Here is a 22,231-nt window from a genome sequence, read left to right as displayed (position 1 = left end):
TGTGTTCCCAGGCCACTTTACGATCATGTATTATACCCCGTGTTCCCAGAACACTTTACGAACATGCATTATACCCCGTGTTCCCAGAACACTTTACGAACATGCATTAAACTCCGTGTTCCCAGACCACTCTACGAACATTCAGTAAACCCCGTGTTACCAGACCACTTTACGAACATGCATTAACTCCTGTGTTCCCAGAGCACTCAACGAACATGTATTAAACCCCGTGTTCCCAGAACACTTTAAGAACATGCATTTAACTCCGTGTTCCAAGACCACTCTACGAACATTCATTAAACCCCGAGTTATCAGACCACTTTACGAACATGCATTAACTCCTGTGTTCCCAGAACACTTTACGAACATGCAGTAAACCCCGAGTTCCCAGAACACTTAACGAACATGCGTTAAACCCCGTGTTGCCAGACCACTCTACGAACATTCAGTAAATCCCGTGTTACCAGACCAATTTACGAACATGCATTAAATCCTGTGTTTCCAGACCACTTTACGAACATGCATTATACCCCGTGTTCCCAGAACACTTTACGAACATGCATTAAACCCCGTGTTCCCAACACACTTTACGAACATGTATTAAACCCCGTGTTTCCAGACCACTTTACGAACATGCATTAACTCATGCCCGTGTTCCCAGAACACTTTACGAACATGCATTAACTCCTGTGTTTCCAGAACACTTTACGATCATCTATTAAACCCCGTGTTCCCAGAACACTTTACGAACAAGCATTAAATCCTGTGTTCTCAGAACACTATACGAACATGTATTAAACCCCGTGTTCCCAGAACACTTTACGAACATGCATTAAATCCTGTGTTCCCAGACCACTTTACGAACATGCATTAACTCATGTGTGCCCAGAACACTTTACGAACATGTATTAAACCCCGTGTTCCCAAACCACTTTACGAACATGCATTAACTCATGTCCGTGTTCCCAGACCATTTTACGAACATGCATTAACTCATGTCCGTGTTCCCAGAACACTTTACGAACATGCATTAAATCCTGTGATCCCAGAACACTTTACGAACATGCATAAAATCCTGTGTTCCCAGATCGAGGCTTACTTTTTACAGAATCAGCATCATCAATAATAGTGATTTCATTTAGGTATCGGGATAAAACTTTTTTTTTCGTTAAAGTATTTTATTAACTAGATGGACACTCAACGTTCATGACTTAAACGTGTTAACATCGGAGTTAAATATGACATACGACACATATGGGAGTAATAAACATGACTTCAAATAAAATACACATTAAAAATGGCTGTAAGCGACGTTAAAAGTACTTTTGTATATGAGATGTGCATTAAAAGGGGAATTTAAGTATACACATTTTAATCGGCTGTTTGTTTTTTCTACACTTTTGTTAAATGAGAGGTTTCTAAATCGTGCAGAGCGTTAAAGCAAAGTAAATAAAAATCAAATTATAAATAAAACTCGTGGATGGAAAACTTACAAATTTGTGGACTCGTAAATTCATTGAACTGTGCCCCCCCCCCCCCCAATCAAAACAAACAATAAAACCTAACGAGAACTAATTGTTCGTTGTGGTCTTCAAATTGAAAATCGGTTAACCCACGAAATTAATGAAAATTCATGACACAGAATAATCACGATTTCACAAGAGTAATCACGATGTAGAACGAGAAATCACGATTCACACGAGTAATCACCATGTCGCATAAGTAATCACGGTGTCACACGAGTAATCACGATGTCACACGAGTAATCACGATGTCACACGAGTAATCACGATGTCACAGAATAATGACGATTGTACTGAACCTATGCATCCTGCGTATGTGTAGTAAGATAAATACTAAGGCACTCATTTAATAATAGTTCAAACAACAAAATCATAATGAACATTCTACATTAAATAGCTAGTGATCACAAATCATATACAGTATTCTTCTTGAAATATCCCCGAAAAAACTAACGCACGCAAAGAACAACGTTGTTAAACGAGCTTATGATAAAAACAAAACAGCCCGCGCTAGCAGGCGCCTACACCTATAAATTGTGTCATGTCCGGTGCAACGGCCGCTTAACGCTGCCCATCTTTGTACATCATCTGCATCCTCTTCGCACGTGTAGGAGTCGTAGATCGGCACGCAGTTCCCGTAACTGTCACTTAGGAGGAAATTTCCGCCGCCGGAAAGCCCGATGCAGCACAGCGGTGCGTTTGAGTAGCATTTTGTATCGCGCGCGGAGCAGGAGTCTCGTTAGAAGCCGCAGATCTGCCCAAGCTTGAAGCAGTTTTTGTTATGGAAGTCGCGCTCAGCAACAGCCGGTTCTGATTTTTGGCCTTTTGCTTGTGACTGTTCATTTTCCATGCCGACTCGTTCTGAATTCAGTTCCGCGTTCGCCCGACTTCCATTGCGCTGTTGTCTATTTTTCACGACGTCTCGGAATGTGATCAACTTCTCGAGGGTTTCCACGAGAAGTTTATTGGTATCGCAACTGGCCATAATGTTCTCAATTATTCGATTCGCTGCATTGAGAGTAATCGTATCCGATCCACTGCCGCCGCCGGAAATGGCGCCGGAGAAGGCTCTAGTCATACCGTCGGCATAAAGGGAACCTCCGTCTCGCAGCGAACTGGAAAACAAATTTCCAGGTTCCTTTGCTGATTCTTGTGTTTTTTTAGTGAAATGGAAAAATGTGTTTGAATATGCGTATGTATATATTGGTAAAAAAATATTCATTTTAGCTCGATTGCATAGAAAGCATAATGCTTAATTGACACGCTCTCAGGTCCGCTTCCTGGCACTAGAACCAACATTTGGTGTCTATAGGGGAAATCTAAAGAAGGATCCCACAGTAGGGCTCGAACTCGTGACCTACCGATCACGAACACGTTATTCACTTCGCCACTGCGACCTGTATGCAAATATTTTTGTTTAGTGTTATAGCTTACATATATGTCTCATACACCGCGAATCCAAAACATCGCCTAAATGATATTTATTAAATTGCTACGGCAAAATAGCACATTTTATGTTGAATAACTCAACAAGGAAGTTTTACTTTTAATAAATGTTGATAATTTAAAACACGATTGACAATGAATATGCTATACCTTGTCAGTGACTTCAGGAAAGATTTCACGCTTTCTTCGGAGTCTTTATTCGCAGACACGTGATCTTAAATGGAATCAATAATTAAGCCTCGTTGTGTGACAACAATTCTTAATGCATGTGCGAAATGTCTCATGCAAGATCAGCCTGTGTAGTCCGCACAGTCTCATCAGACACGACACATAACATCATGACTGGATTTTCGTTTAGGAGAGACTTCCTTTAAACGAAAACTACGTAGAAACAAAACGTGTCGTCCCTGATTAACCTGTGCGGACAACACAAGCTTATTTTGGGCGACCCCCTTACGCAAATGCATTAAGCCCCGTTTTCCAAGAACCCAGCTCAATTTCTTTACACGCATAGGAGATATCAGGCAAATACTGTTGACTTCAAAACTTTTTGCAATCTAATAAAATCATCGCATGTAATAATGCATTTTTATTTATTTATTGTTTAATCTTAAATGTACTAGTGTAACAAGTTGCTTTTGAGTTTCAGAACAAAAGTGTTAGTTGTTTATTGTGTGTTTAAAGTTCTTTAACTTGTTATTTAACTATTCAAATGATGTAATACAGCTTTGACAATAACTTTGACAAACTGCAAAATGATTTTTAGTAATAAAAAAATAAAATGGTAAAACTCTTCATGGGTAAAAAATAACTACAAGCTAACACGTACACTACGCTTCAATGCAAATCTATCAATTAAATTATCAGTCTGTAAGAAGGTCCCTATGTACAGGCAAAACAGTTGTGTGTACGCTCTAAATGTTTGATGATGGCATACTGCATAAATCATTTTTTATAATTGACGGAATTTTAATATTGTCTACTAAATTGTTTAAAAAATAAATGCCTATGTCAATAAAAATAAAAACTTACTTAATAAGTAAATTAAAAACTTGTCTTCTAATTCACAAAAATAAATCTACATTCTCGACCCATCGGTATATTCGAAAGGTCTGCATACACTGTTTCAACTTGAAATAAATATCTTTTGAAATAACAATAAAACCTTACATCCTAAGAACATTCACGTTATTATCAACACAGAACACGTGCCCATTGGATTTAAAAACATGCTTGTTGCGTCTTGATACTCAAACATTTCTATTCAGTGTGATTAAAAACATATCTTTACTCAACAACCCTTTTGAACATTTTGTTTTTATTGTATGAACTCAATTTAAATCAAAATTCGCCCTAATATATATAACTTTATCGTGAGTGCTTGTTCACGCGCAAAAATAATAATCGTCTTTCTACCAATTTATTCTCATACATACGATGGCGAATGCGTAGACGTAGACGTAGACAATTGTCTACACACAAATAAATTCAAATTATAACAATGTAATATTAAGCAATGTAAAATAATAATACTTATTATTCTAACAACTCATTTAAATTCGATTACACAAAACATGCACGTTACATTTTTGAAAAGATTTAATCATTTCAAATCAACCTAAATGATGATGTTATTTCACGAATTCAATACGAATATCTCACGTGTACGTTATTTTAGGAAATTATTCATTATAAGTGACGTTTTGTTGTGGGCTAAATATTAAATTGCACCTCATATTAGCCGTTATGTATTTATAAGACAGAGTCAATTGGGGTATATTTGAACCTCGTTCTAATTTTCCTCCTAAATTGGATTTTTGCTCAAAAGAGACTTCATTTAAATAAAAAATTCCATTAAACGGAAGCCTGCTCGTACTAACACAGGACGATACTGGAAGACCGTGCATTATGTCCAGTTGTCCCAGTTTTGTATGTTTTATTTTTTGTGTGTATTAAGAATCGGTTTACATAAAGCATCAGCTCGTAAACACGCTAAACATAAACTTTGAACAAGAAAATGTTAACCGAACAAAATGCCAACAAACCGCATAGGAAATCGGACAATAAATAACGTTTTGGTATATACGAAATTTTACGCTTGTCAATTGTTCCAAGAGTTTGTATCACTCGAGTGGCTTGTGTGATAACGTATCACACGAGAGGCGGATCCTCGAGTGTGATGCGAAATAGCACAAGCCACGAGAGTGATACAAACTCTTGGAACAATTGACTAGCGTAATATTCCTTTTATTATATACAACAACTAACGAAAAAAGTTAACAAATGTATTTTTTACTTTAACAAAACTGACAAAACAATGACTAAAACGGTACGCCATAGTTTATTTAAGACGCGTATGAATACAGTTTATGTAAATTAACGTGTAAACATTCGAACCGGAAAAACACAGGTTTCCGACACGCTTACCTTAATTAATGCCATCGTTAATCCAATTTTTATAACTATTAAGTTGACAACTTCAATCCGATGTTTATAACAAAAACGTTTAAACGAAATGCACTTCCACTTCTATCGTCCATGACCATGTCTTTATCGAAACTTAGTTTAAACCACACTATTTTATTGTATTCCTATCGAAATATACATTTATGCATGATAAACACACACTCCAAAATACGTTTTTAACACATAGTTTACTGTTAAAAAACACCACGTCCGACATGTCCTGACAGAGTTTAGAAAAAAACTATTGTGTTTTGTCACAGAAATGACGTCACACGATGAACTCTGTAATATATTTCGTAATATAAAATATTTCTATTTTCGGTGCGTGTAATGTGACGTCATTGAATGGGTCGAAGTAGTCCGGCTAGAATGGTAATACGGAATTGGAAACAGCGAGTAGCGTAATACGGGATTTTTTATTTCAACGATTGATACAACCTGTATTTTGTTAAAAGCATTAAACAGGTATATAATAAAGTTGTGTATTTGAAGCATACATTCTTTAGAGTGCTTACATTATAATGCCGTTGCATGTAATCGGTATGCTGCGTATTCCGCACGTCTCCAACTATTAGAATTAGAATTGCGCCGTGCTGTGGGTTAACGGGGTTTGATGCATGTGCGTAAAGTTCTAGATAATCCCGCACAGGCTAATCACAGACCGACTGCACAGGCTAATCTGGGACGTCGCTTTACGCACTTGAATCAAGACCAGTTTTTCCAGAGCGAGGCAAAATTCAACATACACCGATTTCAAGATGAATAGCAGGTATCACCGAACGTGAGTATCAACGATGTAAATACACGACAAATGTGGCGTAATAAAACCTACCCAGAAAAAAGAACAGACGGTTCGCAATTTTGCAGTCACCATTTAATTAAACATACCTATACATGTAGTATAATATTAAAGATGCCTTTTCACGTTTTGGTAATGTGATAAATACAAAAAAAATGGTTTCAGATAAGCAAATGTTCGTTGTAGTTATAATATTTGTGAGGAAACGGTAATACTGAACATTTAACAGGCTCTAAAAATCCAATATTTGCATCTTTTGACGATTTACAAACCTGAAAATAATAAAGCGTTGCAACGCGAAACGATTTACTAATTTGGATAGTTCTGCTGTTGTCGTTATATTGTATGACACTACGAGGATTGCTATATGAAGTATAAAATACATCATTCATTTTATGAGCACGGATGATTGAGTGGTCTAAGCCTTAGACTTTTACTCCTGGTGTCAGGTGGTTCGAGCCCTGTTGAGGGTTACTTTTTTCTTTTTCTTTTTAAAAATTTATTCTTGTTTTTTATTGCAGCTTTTTAGATCCAATGTTTAAATTGATCAATATAAAGCATTTAATGATGAACTTTAATACATGCCAAAATCTGTGAAAAGATCCCTTTAAATCTCATTTCAGTTGAGACCGACTCAACTTGCCGTCTCGACTTAAATATTATTACTTGTTAAAGATGTAAGCAACGTTCTTCAAAAGAAGGTTAATTTATAACCTTTTGCGGGAAATCGTCTACCAATCTAACAATCAAATAATCAGATGAAAAGGTAACATTCTCTTACTTTCTAATTGATAAAACTACTAGTGGGTTGATTCGGTACACAAATACGCGTTCAATTGACTGACGGCTTCGTTTACGTTTAATTTATGTTTGAGGTTATTTTACACTAAATCTAATGCCAATGCTGCCATAGAGACCCATATAGTTGCAATAATTCAACTATCAGCTTTAATATGATTATAGGTGCTACCTAATTTACGGGCAAAAGCTTTTTAAGTTTTTTTGATAACCATGTATTTTTAATAAATAAAATATGGACATGATTGTGTTCAAAATATTTTAATTGTTGCAATAATTAAAGGGATCTTTTCACGCTTTGGTAAATTGACAAAATTGAAAAAAGTTGTTTCAGATTCGCAAATTTTCGTTTTAGTTATGATATTTGTGAGGAAACAGTAATACTGAACATTTACCATGGTCTAATATAGCCATTATATGCATCTTTTGACGATTTTAAAACCTAAAAATTATAAAGCGTTGCAACGCGAAACGATTGAATAATTTGGAGAGTTCTGTTTTTGTCGTTAAGTTTTGTGAAACTACGAAGATTGCTTATATAACGTATAAAATACGTTTATCAAGTGTACTCGGCGGAATAGCTCAGTAGGCTAAAGCGTTTTTACTTCAGGACTCTGGCAGGACTCCAGGGGTCACTGGTTCGAAACCTGGTCCGGGCAATGTTCTTTTCCTTTTTTTAATTTTATTCTTGATTTTTACTGGAGCTTTTACGATCCAATGTTTACATTTATCGATGTAAAGCATTTAATGAATAAGTTAAAAAATGCCAAAATCTGTGAAAAGGCACCTTTAAGAAATGCATCCAAAACAAAACAAAAATCAATCTTAAAACGAGTTACATGTCCCTAGCTTAAAGATCTAGCATCTTATATATTTTTTGTTTTCTAGTCGCAGGAATTTAAAGCTGGTTCGGTGGCTGTGGTATAGTGGATGGGGTGTCTGCTAACTGGCTTAGTCACTAGGAGGTCTCTGTATTGATCCCTTAAGTGGGAGCTTCTTTAGATAACCCTGAAGACATACTATGGCGTGCCATTTGGGTTGAAAGTCAAGAAGACCTACAAGGTAAAAAGAGAAATGTACGTCGAAGTACAATAATTGTATGTCGACATCCAAATATAAAATACACTTCGAAGTACAACATGTATATATTTGTACATAGAAGTACAATTTGTACTTCGACATACATGTTTGTACTTCGTTTTACAAATTTTCTGAACAGCCAATCAAAACACTTGTCTCTTGAGCCGCTTTTCCTTCAGATTTATTCATAATAAATGTTTAAAATCTATTTTTTAATTGAGGACAAAATGAATAAAAATATCAGAATGGCAAAAAAAAACCCACATAGAAGTTTCAAGTATTTAATGCATTGAAATAGATTATATACAAATTTGAAGAAGATTCAATTGTTACCTTTTTTAAAATTAAAATTATTCAGCATATTGTGAGTATTTATTGATCATGCGGGGCGGAGTATCACGACCGTCCAGCGCATTACTGTGTAGGAAATTCCCAACAGTAACCAAACAGTTACCAAACGATAACGGGATAAATAATGTATAATAACCTCCGCGGTTGGTCATATTTTGTGATAACCATAATTTTCATAAGTCAGAGGTTAATTCCGCCACACCAGGTCAATAAATACGCACAATATCTATGAGTAAGGGGTCGATAGTCGCTTAATTTGGTATAAATTATAATAATAATAATGTTTAATAAATAAACACAATATCTATGAGTAAGCGGTCGATAGTCGCATAATTTGATATAAATAATAATAATAATAATGTTCAATGTCAAATATCTCTAAAAGCAACAGATGTAAGATGTCTTCTGATTGGCTAACCTTCAAGGGTCGGTGAAAATTGTACGTCGAAGTACATTTCTCGTTCTACCTAGTAGGTCTTGTAGACTTTTGATGTCATGGTATGTCATATAGACCTGGTCCTACCCAGGAAACAGTTTGTTTCATCAAATGTCTCAAATCAACTTAACAGCTACAATGTAGCTAAAGCAGTTTCATTTAGCATACAGTACACTGATTTAACATAATAAAAATCATGTGATGTGTCAAATCAATTTTGATTGACAAATTTGACAGGATTGTAACAGCATAACAACATACTTGTTTTGAAATTAAAATATTTAATAAATACAGGAGGTATCTTGCAGGTTTCTAATTTTCTTTCACAAACTATTGTTGAATAGTTTAAATTTTGTCGCCACTAAAAAGCTAGCCATTTTGTAGCAATTCTTAAATCACAGTCTAAACTGCATACACTAATAGCTCTATAGTTACAATTTGAATGCAAATTATAGAATGCATCATGTTATATCATCCATATTTTTTTATTTAAACATTCAAATATCACATAACACAGTACATACTACATAAAAAGATATGTGGTATTGTGTGGAGATACAAAACACTTCACATCATTTATTTGCACATAAAATAATAGTTACAAAATAAGTACATGTAATACTAAAACACTGTCATCAACCTACATTTCAAGAATATTTACGTATATGAAATTACAAAGTGATGTTATTTTATTACCTTTTACAAAATTAACAATGCTGGTTTTGTACTAGCCATAAAACATTTATCATGGATTAACAAGTAACAACCAATTTATTAATTACACAATAGAATAGAAATCATATTAAATGCATTATGCATTTACTTAACAAGCTATTTGCTACTGTTTAGAATTACACTACTGTTTAGAATTACACTATCATACTAAAAATGATCACAACAGGTACTTAGTGCTTTTACATACTTGTGGTAAGTTTTGTATTACTAGTTTGACATTTATTGGCAGTCACTTGTCGATATACGGACTAAATATGGATGGGAATTTCATATTTTTCAGCATAATTGCCTTCAAATTGTTAATTTAACAATCCTTGACATTGTTTGTCTGATCTTATTATGCCATAGCTGAATTTTGTTTATAGATAGACAGATATAGACTTTTCAAAGTTCTATAAAAGTTCACACATGTCCCATCCAAGTAAACCAAATGAACCAATAAAGATCACCACAGATAATAACTGTGTGTATAGCTTGGAAATTTAGATAGTTCAGGAATTCCTCCTTTGTTGATTTCTGTAAACCAAAACTGTCAGTTTTGATGGATAGAATGGCTTGTGTGATGCCCAGCTCTTGCCTTGGCAGAACAGCTTCTAAAAACGAAAACCAACAAATATCTTAAAATTTGATCAATAATGCAGACAATTTATAAATGTCTTGTTTTTTGTTGATTTCGAATCTGGAAGATTTTTTACGTAAGATTGTGGTACGAAATCCAACGGTATCGGATTTTGTGGTTTTAGGCTTAAACTAATTATAGTGATATGTAACCTTTCGGGAAATCGGTAAAGTGCGAGCAGACGAGGTGTAAATACGTTAAAAATTAAAGCTAAACAACTAAAAAGTTAGATCGGAATATCTTTAAATTGTGTGAATAAATGTGTTTCTGGTGGATAACAACGACAACTTATCAGAATATTGCTCATGATCACACGTAAAACTTCTTTCTGAGACATTGTGTACACACCGGTCTTACTGACAAAAATGAAGTGACGTCACCATCTATGTATAGAATGCTTTCTGAGAGCGAATGGAAAATGCGTCACATATTCTGAGAAATAAACAGTAGGGTGTCGTTATTGAAATATTGCGAGAATACTGGAAGAATAGAGATGCCAACTATAATGTTTAAAACAAATAATTTTTTAACAAGCGTTTGTGATTTGTCAGGATAATAATAACAATAAGATATCGAAAAGATCAAAGCAAATAAATTCGACAGAAATCTGAGATTTGGCAATATATTAAAGACAGGTTATGTTCACCTAAATTGTGTTTGGTAAAGACTGTCACTATATGTAGTGAACCAGTCTTCGGCTTATACCCACTGAAGAAGAGCATTCAGGGGAGATGATTTAGTAATGACTTAATTCTGGAACGGTTGCGAAGAAAAACAAATAATGCGAGAATATTTAGTGCAAATCACTACACAATTATGATGTCATTGATATAACTTTTACTGAGGTATGTATTTACATGTGATTTAGCATATGTCAAAGTGTTTTTGATTTGTTCAAGGTCATAAATAGCATCGCGAAAATATATGTCGCGTGGCAAATTTTTTTGAGACGTATCCATATCAGGCATATGTGGTATTCTTATGTAATTTTATGTCAAAATTTCCATATGTATGAACGGTCAACGCCCGCTTTGCGGGCTTTTGTCAGTATAACCCAATGGGTTGCTGATAGTTGCAATGCGCTCTCTCTTGGCCATGGGTGCAAAATGTTATCAACAATGCAAGGGTTAAGGAACACTGAAACTGCAAGATCTTATCAAAGTTTACCTGTCTAAAGGTCACAATATACTAAATAGTTTCCCTATATAATTCAATGTAAAAGCGACCATTATCTCCGAAAGATAAAACCCGAACAATAGTTTAAGAAGTAAAACATGCCTTCGAGTCAACTATGATATTTTTTTAGAGAGTACAGCCCTACATGAAACGAGTATTTAGTATATTGTAACCTATAAGACAAGGTTTACTGTTAACATCGCGAAAAATAAACACTTCTCGATACTAATAAACCTATTTTCTATGTGCATGCGAAATTTCAGACCGATCTTTCACGTAGAAATGCTTGAAAAGGCATTTTATTATAACGCCTGATAAGCCATCTGGCTTTTGCGGTCGGAGCTTTGATTTATAACGGGCGTTCAGGAGTAAAACGATTACCCTAAATACTAACAATTGGTCAAAATACTGGAATATTGTGACAAGCTATGTAGAAAAAGAAGTAAACAACTATTAAAACGTGTTCATGATTTCTTTCAGCACAAATTGTTGCGATTTTAGATGCTCAAGATGAGTTTTTGTACGTTTGTCCACTTATTTTCCTCTGAAAACGCATTCTTTTTCTTAAAAACTGACAATGCTCCTTAAATTCACGAAACAAACGCATTTATTCCGTGACATTTGCCAAAACGTGTTATACCTAGAGCTGCAACGATTCGATCCGATTCATCGAAAATCGATTCGAAATGCTTCGATTCGATTACGATACCAAACCTACCAAATTCGATTCGATTCTTTAAAGCGGGTATATACGATCTTGTCAAATATTTAGTAATAAATATAAAATGTGTAAAAACCTTATTATACATATATTTCAATATAAACTAAAATAAAAGTTAAGAAGAACATGTGTCGAAAAATGCTAAATAAGCCAGATATTTAATTCTGAAATCGAAAAAGGCTGTACAGCCGAATTCGCCAGCATATATATCATGCATGTACGATGTGAATCTAAATTCAGTTTAACGGTTCATTTGAAATTTCTGCAGCGATATCGATTCATACGACACATGAACACTTACAAAAAAGACGAATGCGTCGGTTATTGTAGGAAAATAATTACGAATTATCTTCGTCACAATCGGCTCGGGGCGCTAATTTGTATTTGCTGTATTTTATGAAATTCGTCTTAAATGTATCATTTTTCTTGCATAGTGTGTGTTATTATAACATATTTGAATCAATATTTTACAATTCAGCACATATAAAAATCGTATATACCCGCTTTAACATATATACATATATATGCATAGATACGTAAAGCACAATGTATTCTGACTATTGATACAAGAAGGTGAAGGTTTCATCTTTACCTGTAATTACGACGCTTATTACATTAGTCATCTAATCAATAAGCGCGTTACAGTCTACTTTTCGGAAAAAGCGTCAAAATGGCTGAACAAGTTGTTGCCGACAAATTGAAATTATCAGATGCACCTAAGAAGCTAAAATCTAAAGTGTGGCAGTATTTTGGATTTCGGGATGGTAGCCCTACCGATAAAGCAAAGTGCAAACTGTGCTTCACGGATGTGGTGTACGCTAAGTCAGGCTCAACCACTAATCTAATGCAATATGTCAAACGCAAACATAACGTTGATTTAGCAAGATTAAGATGTCGCACAAGTGCAACTACTGAAGTCGCGAGCCAGAAAAGTAGTTCTATTTCTGTTGGAATTTTGTTAAGTTTATTAGAGAATGTGATTTGGCCTACAGGTAACAGGTGATGCTGTCATGGCACAATGGAAGACATGCTTATAGCGGTTTTGGGTAAAAGTATAATCGTGATAGTACAACCATTCAACTGATTCCAGATACGTTCTTATGATTATTTATTTATTTTTTATATTATTGTGTAATCAACACAATCTTCTAGTGAGAAGTTTTTATATTAAAATTCCTAATTTGCTATTCTTTTGCTATTCATTTTATGTGTTTTATTGAAGTCACATTTGAACAGAAATGTTAATTTTGAGGCATAATAGTGAATATATGTTTAAACTAGGTTTGAAGATGAATCGAATCGAAAAAATCGGTATCGGAGTGTCTGAAATCGAAATCGAATCGAATCGAGCTGTTGGCGAATCGTTGCAGCTCTAGTTATACCCCACCCCAAAAATGATGATTTTCTGTAAATACAGCTCCTTTGTGACTAGGCCAGGTTTGCGTTTAGGTCACAATATCCTAAATAGTTTCCCTATATAATTCAATGTAAAGGCGACAACTTTGAGCGAAAATAAATTCAACATTTTGAACATAGAGACCCCCATAACCATACCTTTTCTTAAAGGCCATTCTAAGCGGAATCGATTTATTCAATAAAAAAGATATATCATGTTCAAACCAAAAAAGAACTTGACGCTAATCAAAATCGACTGTTTTTGCAACTTTTTTTTCGGCCGTTTCTTAGTGGAATGTAACCTTTTTCAGTGCAAGGCTTTACTTAAGTCTCCAAGTTTATCATATTTCAGGGATTCGGTCGTGAACACCTATTTATGCCCTACCATTATCTCCGAAAGATAAAACCTGAACAATAGTTTAAGAAGTAAAACATGCCTTCGAGTCAACTATGATATTTTTTTAGAGTGTACAGCCCTACATGAAACGAGTATTTAGTATATTGTAACCTAAACCACAAACTCATGCGAATGGTACCATTTAAGCAAGCAATAATTGCTTTTTATTGACTTCGTCTTTCTTTCGTACTTTTTATCAACCATATTGGATCAGTTTGCAATTTCCCGAATTAAAGTGTCGCTGTGGGCTAGCGCATTACACCAATTGTTTGCACAACGGATGAACGACAACTCTGCTAGGTGCTATGGGTCTGTATTCACCGATGTTTTGGTGAAAGTCTAAATTATAAACACAAACTTAAGAAAATAAATCAATCGAAATAACATTTAACCCATAATAATGGTCACAAAACGATCACATCAACATTAGAAAACTTTACTTCATCAATGAAAATAGCATGTTAAAATGAATACATCTACATTGAACATTGAAACAAGTCTAACACGTCAAATGAAAAATATGCTACCATATTAATTGGTTCTTGTCCCAACGCTGTGTATCCCCAATGACAAAGTACTTTGGCAATTATAATTAAAAATATCAACAATGTCATGCACAAATGTTACTACCTGCCAGTAAACAGTGAAATAAGCACTACTAGTACTATTCGGTGTAAGTGTTAATTATAGACATACATTTACTAGAAAAAATCAATCGAAAGAAGGGCACGCTAGGCGCGGGAAATGTTAACTGTCAAGTGAACGTGACTCAGATCACAGCGCACGCTTGGCTGACCCGTTACACAAAATTGGGCAACTTATTGGCACAATTCCCCCCGATTGGCTGACCCGTTATGCAAAATGAGTCAACCAAAGGGCACAATTCCTATCCGCATTGCGTTTTTACATAACTTAGAACCAATTGCGATTCATAAAACCGTTTATTAGCCGTTTATGACCCCAACCTATAAACAATAGCAGACAACTCTATCAAGCATTTTGTCATAATTATGGCCCCTTTTCCACTTAGAATATGCAGCAAATGTTAAAGTTTTCGTACTACCCCATTTATTTTCATTGTCCCTTGACATATTGCTTTCATATTTTGCATACTTGTTTACCTACATCACCCCAACCTATAAACAAGAGCAGACAACTCTATCAAGCATTTTGTCATAATTATTGCCCCTTTTATACTTAGAATATGCATATTATTGATAAACTATATTAAAGTTTGCGTACTACCCCAAATATTTCCTATATCCTTTGACATATTGCTTTTATATGTTGCATACTTGTTTACCAACATGACTCCAACCTATAAACGAAAGCAGACCAATGACATAATTATGGCCCCTTTTACACTTAGATAATTTAACATTTTGCTTAAATTGCCATAAGTTCTTTATTTATGATCCCCTTTTATTATTACTTTTACAAAACAACACTTACCTGAATACCACAATGGATTCCACCCAAACAATACTCCATGCCCCTACCTAGAATCCCTTCCACCCCCAACCTACACCCCCCCAATTTTTTTTTTTTTTTTTTTAAACATCATCTAATAAATTACCACACCTCACATTATACCCCCCTCTCATCCCCCCCCCTACCCCCCCCCCGATTTTATTTTTTGAAAGATTGTCTTATAAATGACCACACCCCACATTATACCCCCTTTCAACCCTCCGCCCACCCCCCCCAAAAAAAAAAAACAAAAAAACATTTATTTTTTCATTTTTGAAAGATCGTCTAATAAATTATTGAATATGAACAATTTCCCCATGATGGCTTACGTTATACTGTCAAGCACTCGAATAGTGGAGCGCGCTGTTCTCTGACAGCTCTTGTTCAAATCTTATTTAATCGAGCTATACAAACATTTGAAAAAAACAACACTCAACACAATAAGATTTTGAACATTTTTTTATTCCATGATTCATGATTTCAAAGTAGTGTTTGGTATTTAATAAAGAATATAAATACAATGTAGATACAGGTATGAATTTTTGCAAAAACCTGCTTATCTTTTAGGTGCACTTTTTGCCCTAACAGGTGGTCTACTTAGTACATGTATATAGTGAACAAAATGGATTTCTTTACAAATAATTTTAATTACAAAAAATCAGATTCATTATCTCATTCATTTTTGTTTTTGTATATTCACAGTTGATGTACTGGAGACAGATTGGTCAGCCAGTGAAAGATGTTCTGTGGGTATTGAGAATAAATGGAATTCTAGCCAGACACAGGACATCTACTAACCTGTTTCCTGTCCATGTGGAAGTGAGTGTAGTTGTTATAGTTTCTGTTGAGCAGCAGAATTAATAATTGAACTTTAATCAGATCCTGGAAATCTACTGACAAGATCCAGTGTCTAGGTGACATTAGACATGTACGGACCTCTATCATGTCTTGGTGGAAGTGACTTGAGTTGGAATAGTTGTCAAGTGAGTAGTGGTACCAGAACTAAATCAAGACACTAGACATGTACGGACCTCCATCATGTCTTGGTGGAAGTGACTGCGGCTGGAATAGTTGTCAAGTGAGCAGCAGGAATTGAACTCAAGTCAGCCACTGGACCTGTACTTACCTCCAACTTGTTGAGGTGGAAGTGACTGCGGCTGGGATAGTTGTCAAGTCAAGAATTACAAGCCAAGTCTTGTCAGGTAAGATCAACTATATTTATATAACAGCCACAGCCTCAGTGGCATGCAGCCGAATCACAGATTGCGTGCTGAACTATGGTTTAAGTTCTAAGGTATGGGATATTGTGATCCGTCATTGTCTGCTGTTAAATGTGTGTTGCCTGTCATTTCAAGTACCACTTTTGGCTTTCGACATCTTCCTTTAAACCACAGGAAAATTTGGACATGTCTTTGCAGTCCTTACCCAATTGAGAAGAAATCCATATTTGATACTGTGTGTTGAAAATTTGTGTTGAACATTGAAGTTTAAGACAATTATTTATTAATTCCAGATAATAGCAAGTTGTTCTAAGCAATTCATTATCAAGCCTGTTATTTATCACCAGTATTAATGTGGTCAAATTATTTTGAATGAGTATTTCATAAATTCCATATATTTACCTCAAACATCATGTTTATGACTTAAGTTTATGTCTAAAAGTATATTCAGTATGTATTTCAGTTTAATAAAGACATTAAGAACTTCTACAATTCCATGAAGTGAAATTAAGTAATAATTCCTGGACAAACAGAGAAGTTTGGTAAAAAAATTAATTTTGAGTTATCTCCCTTGGACTGGCATTACTCGTATATGTCACTCCATTTCCAAACGTAGCATGATCCAACAAGGGAGGTCACATTTGGGTTGTTTACCAAAAGCGGTTCTTTATTACTTCACTTTACATGAGTCTAACTAACTTTAAGAGCTCTTTTCTAGTTGGATTAAACAGTCTGAAATCACCCACTCCAGAAAGTCGAAACACTTATCTGACAGAACATTCAATTCCATGCTACATGCAAGCTATTTACATCACAAAAATTGTAAACCAAAAAGATTGGAATATTTGTTTTCACGGTTATAGACAGTGTTCCTGATTGAAATCAACGTGCTATTGCTTGAAAATCATTTATTTATTGGTATACACAAGAAATGTCATTATGTGGTAGAATATTTGCAGAAATAAGAATTTTGAAAACATATATTGCCTGTCAACATTTTCCGATTGGTTTCGGAAGTTGCCGATCATATTTATATACACTGTATTGATAGACATACATGTAGGCCAAAGGACAGAATATCCTTCATATTTCAAGTGTGTCTGCCTTGATATTGTCACTTTATTAAATGAGAAGCAAAATCATACATGTATCAACCCGTTATAGTCAGTAACATTAAAATATTTGGGTGCAGTCATTTGTTTTTTGTAAACTGCGACATGCTGTTTTTCGGTAATTTTCGTAACCATTGGACATTTCACATCACAAGTTTTTGTATAAATGTGTATGTTTTCCTTCAAATATTCTACAACTTTTTTGGTGTATGCGAATACGTTAATGATTTAAAAGTAATATTACCTTGATTTTGGTCAGGAAGTCTTTATATAATTGCTTAAAAAAAAGCCCAAATTTAGTGCATACAATATTTGAACCCCCCAGACCCTACATATTTCATGTTATTCTTTTTTGGATAGTTCCATAAATTCCTATAACTTCAACCACCCACTTATTTTGGACATTATGCCACATACATGTATCTGATTAATCTTGAGTTATTTCTTTGTATTTAAAAATGCTATCACATAATTTATTTTTTTGTTAACAAAATATTAATATTATATATAGATTGGAAAAAAGGCCTTTGTTTAAGATTTAGCTAAATTTGCTACACATGTAAAATAAAATGCCAATAATTTTTAGAATATTCACTTTAAATCAGTACGTTTTTATTTATTAGTCTAAAACATTATTGATTTATTGATTTATTAAAAAAATATTACAAACATTAAATGTTTTCCTAAAAAAATAATGAAATAACAGATTGATTGGAACATAGGAACTAATCACTGGGTTGCTAGGGTGCCATCCTAGGATTGTGATGTTACTATTAGGAAGTACATGATATGTCAATTACTTTGCCTTTATTTTGTTGTTTAGACATGGAGTGTTTAATGAAATGTTTTACTTTTCTTGAACATGTTTTTATTCAGTATAAAAAGTCAATGAACTCTGCATTGTTGCTGAATATACAATGCACTTGAAAATAGGCTTTATGCTGATTGAAATTAAAGACAAAAAAACAACTTAAGCATCAGTATCTGTTCTTTCTGAGCAAAAGTGGCATTTATTGTTAGTGAAGAAGATACATTTTCAAGAATAAACATCAGAACTATAAATGTTTTTTAGAATGTGAGCATTTTCTCCAGTAATCTCATAGTACCAGTTTTTGGATAGAAATCCAATAGCATTATTTAAAAGTTTGCAATCCCTTGTTCCGAAATAAAAATCATTAACAAATACGCGGAGTAATTCATTTAAACAAACAGAAAATGCATTCTGAAATCTTTAATAGGTGTCCTGCAATCATTTGTAATCAATAACTTATGTTTAAAACAATCATTGGTTCATGCTACCAATTGTAAAATATTGCAACCAATCCCTGAATAATGTGAATATGCCATGACGTTGGAATGACATATATCCCGATCAGACTAGAATATTTATTATACCCATTGTCTGTTATAAAAAATAGTTACATAGGTTACAACTCAAATTTCTTACTTTGTTTAAACTTATTATAATTTGTAAATTATCAACTGGTAGGAGAGAAACATACATTTATGTTTGTTCTCCCTTTCTTCTGTTTGAATCACATTCTGAAGAAGTACATGTATTTGAACTTAAGTAAACTACTTTATAATTTAAACAAAGGAAATTAAATCAAATTTTGTCGCAGAATTTTATTTTATTTTGTATACTGTCTTGCTAAACTATTCGACCCTAACATATTGACTGATTATATTCATAAATGTAGCAATATTTGTATGTTTCTTATTGGCTTTTGTGGTCTTGTGCTTCATTTAAATAAAAAAGCCTGTGTGGTAAGAGTGGTACAATTGTGTAGTAAAATATAACACCCTGATGCCTGTGATGTTAATCAAGATTAAAGGTAGAGGTAAATATTACTGTAAAAGGGATTTGCAGGACTGTTATACACTTAGAAGCATGATGATGATCATACATTGTTTAACCCCTTAGAAATGATCTACGTAAATTGATGTGGGGCCCTGCATAAAACAATAATCAGTTCTCGTGTTCGCTGCATAATACAATTAAATAAGGTTAACATGTTCGCCGCATAATACAAATACATGTAAATGAGACCAACGTGTTCACTGCATAACACAATAATAAGGTCATTGTGTTTACTGCATAATACAACTAAATCATGGCGATACATCCCATGACAAAGAAATTAGTTTTTTCAGTAATGTATGGAATTGATTTTGCGTTCATTTGCTGTTCTTGTTGATATCTGAGTTTTTCAAATGGCAGCGTTATATGTTCCCTTTGATATATTGCTCAAGAGCTAGAAGGTTACAACACTGCAGGGCATAGACCTCATTTTTGTAAGTTAATACATGTTAATTATCCAAAAACTACTTCACTACATTTCTTCTGTATTTATTGTTTTTAACAACATACATCTGGAGCAGTTAGGCAAAACTTCTCTCATACAAAATTAATATAAACAATTGTTATGCCCCCCTTCGAAGAAGAGGGGGTATATTGCTTTGCACATGTCGGTCCGTTGGTCGGTCGGTCTGTCAGTCGGTCGGTCCGTCCACCAGGTGGTTTCCGGATGATAACTCAAGTATGCTTAGGTCTAGGATCATGAAACTTCATAGGTACATTGATCATGACTCGCAAATGACCCCTATTGATTTTGAGGTCACAAGGTAAAAGGTCAAGGTCACTGTGACCCGAAATAGTAAAATGGTTTTCGAATGATAATTCATGAACGCTTATGCCTAGGATCATGAAACTTAATAGGTAGATTGATTATGACTCGCAGATGACCCCTATTGATTTTCAGGGCACTAGGTCAAAGGCCACGGTCACAGTGACCTGAAATAGTAAAATGGTTTCCGGATGATAACTCAAGAACGCTTATGCCTAGGATTATGAAACTTGATAGGTACATTGATCATGACTCGCAGATGACCCCTATTGATTTTGAGGTCACTGGGTCAAAGGTCAAGGTCACTGTGACCCGAAATAGTAAAATGGTTTCCGGATGATAACTCAAGAATGCTTATGCCTAGGATCATGAAACTTTATAGGTAGATTGATCAAGACTCGCAGATGACCCCTATTGATTTTCAGGTCACTAGGTCAAAGGTCAAGGTCACGGTGACCCGAAATAGTAAAATGGTTTCCGGATGATAACTCAAGAACGCTTATGCCTAGGATAATGAAACTTGATTGGTAGATTGACCATGACTTGCAGATGACCCCTATTGATTTTCAGGTCACTAGGTCAAAGGTCAAGGTCACGGTGACCCGAAATAGTAAAATGGTTACCGGATGATAACTCAAGAACGCTTATGCCTAGGATCATGAAACTTGAAAGGTAGATTGATCATGACTCGCAGATGACACCTATTGATTTTCAGGTCACAAGATCAAAGGTCAAGGTCACGGTGACCCGAAATAGTAAAATGGTTTCCAGATGATAACTCAAGAACGCGTATGCCTAGGATCATGAAACTTGATAGGTAATTTGATCATGACTGGCAGATGACTTCTATTGATTTTCAGGTCACTAGGTCAAAGGTCAAGGTCACGGTGACCCGAAATAGTAAAATGATTACCGGATGATAACTCAAGAACGCTTATGCCTTGGATCATGAAACTTCATAGGTACATTGATCATGACTGGCAGATGACCCCTATTGATTTTCAGGTCAAAGGTCAAAGTCACAGTGACCCGAAATAGTAAAATGGTTTCTGGATGATAACTCAAGAATGCTTATGCCTAGGATCATGAAACTTGATAGGTAGATTGATCATGACTCGAAGATGACCCCTATTGATTTTGAGGTCACTAGGTCAAAGGTCAAGGTCACAGTGACCCGAAATAGTAAAATGGTTTCTCGATGATAACTCAAGAAAGCTTATGGCTAGGATCATGAAACTTCAAAGGTACATTGATCATGACTCGCAGATGACCCCTATTAATTTTCGGGTCACTAGGTCAAAGGTCAAGGTCACAGTGACAAAAAACATATTTACAAAATGGCTGTCACTACAACTGAGAGCCCATATGGGGGGCATGCATGTTTCACAAACAGCCCTTGTTAGGTAATTGTATTAAAATGCGCAGACATGTTATATTGTAGATAATTGTATAACCTTAATGTTGCCTTGCTAGGCTTTTCTTGTAAGCATGAATGTGGCTGTCCCACTTGTGTTTTCTGATAATAATTCGCACTGTTTGTATTAACCCTAAGCTACCAATAAAAAGAACAATTTTTAGCAATTATCTGATATGACTGTAAAGTGGTTTACTCTTTATCGTGTTTAATTTGGTTGTAGTTGTATGCATGAACTAGGATGTACATGATTGTAATACTTAGCTATCTTTTCTTCACAGTCTACATTCAAGCATGCCCTTCCGTTTACCAGATCTGCTTGACGCTCCTCACCAGTGGTTATTTCCGTTGATCACAATAATAATAATAAGTGACAGCAAAATGTGTCTAGTACTAAAATTAATATATTTATGAGAAGACCAAAAATATTGTGTATGCCCCTGCAT

The 22,231-nt window shown here is 34.8% G+C and overlaps 1 protein-coding gene and 1 long non-coding RNA gene across 2 annotated transcripts in view; one reads left to right on the top strand and one right to left on the bottom strand.

Annotated features, from left to right (window-relative positions):
* Nucleotides 1-1,383: 1,383 nt before the first annotated feature.
* Nucleotides 1,384-5,651, bottom strand: LOC127864699 (uncharacterized). Its single transcript, XR_008042222.1, has 3 exons — nt 5,397-5,651; nt 3,120-3,183; nt 1,384-2,638 (listed from the first exon to the last, which is right to left on the bottom strand). It is a non-coding gene; the product is annotated as an uncharacterized LOC127864699 (long non-coding RNA).
* Nucleotides 5,652-6,942: 1,291 nt separating this feature from the next.
* Nucleotides 6,943-22,231, top strand: part of LOC127864683 (uncharacterized) — a 335,102-nt gene continuing 319,813 nt past the window's right edge. Inside the window, exons 1-2 of the mRNA XM_052404560.1 lie at nt 6,943-7,000; nt 16,115-16,614. The gene's annotated coding sequence lies outside the window, so the exon portion shown is untranslated. The remainder of the gene's footprint in view (nt 7,001-16,114; nt 16,615-22,231) is intronic.

The sequence above is a fragment of the Dreissena polymorpha genome, chromosome 1 (assembly GCF_020536995.1).
Source record: "Dreissena polymorpha isolate Duluth1 chromosome 1, UMN_Dpol_1.0, whole genome shotgun sequence".
NCBI classification, from domain to species: Eukaryota; Metazoa; Mollusca; class Bivalvia; order Myida; family Dreissenidae; genus Dreissena; species Dreissena polymorpha.
This window is presented reverse-complemented; position numbering and strand designations above follow the sequence as displayed.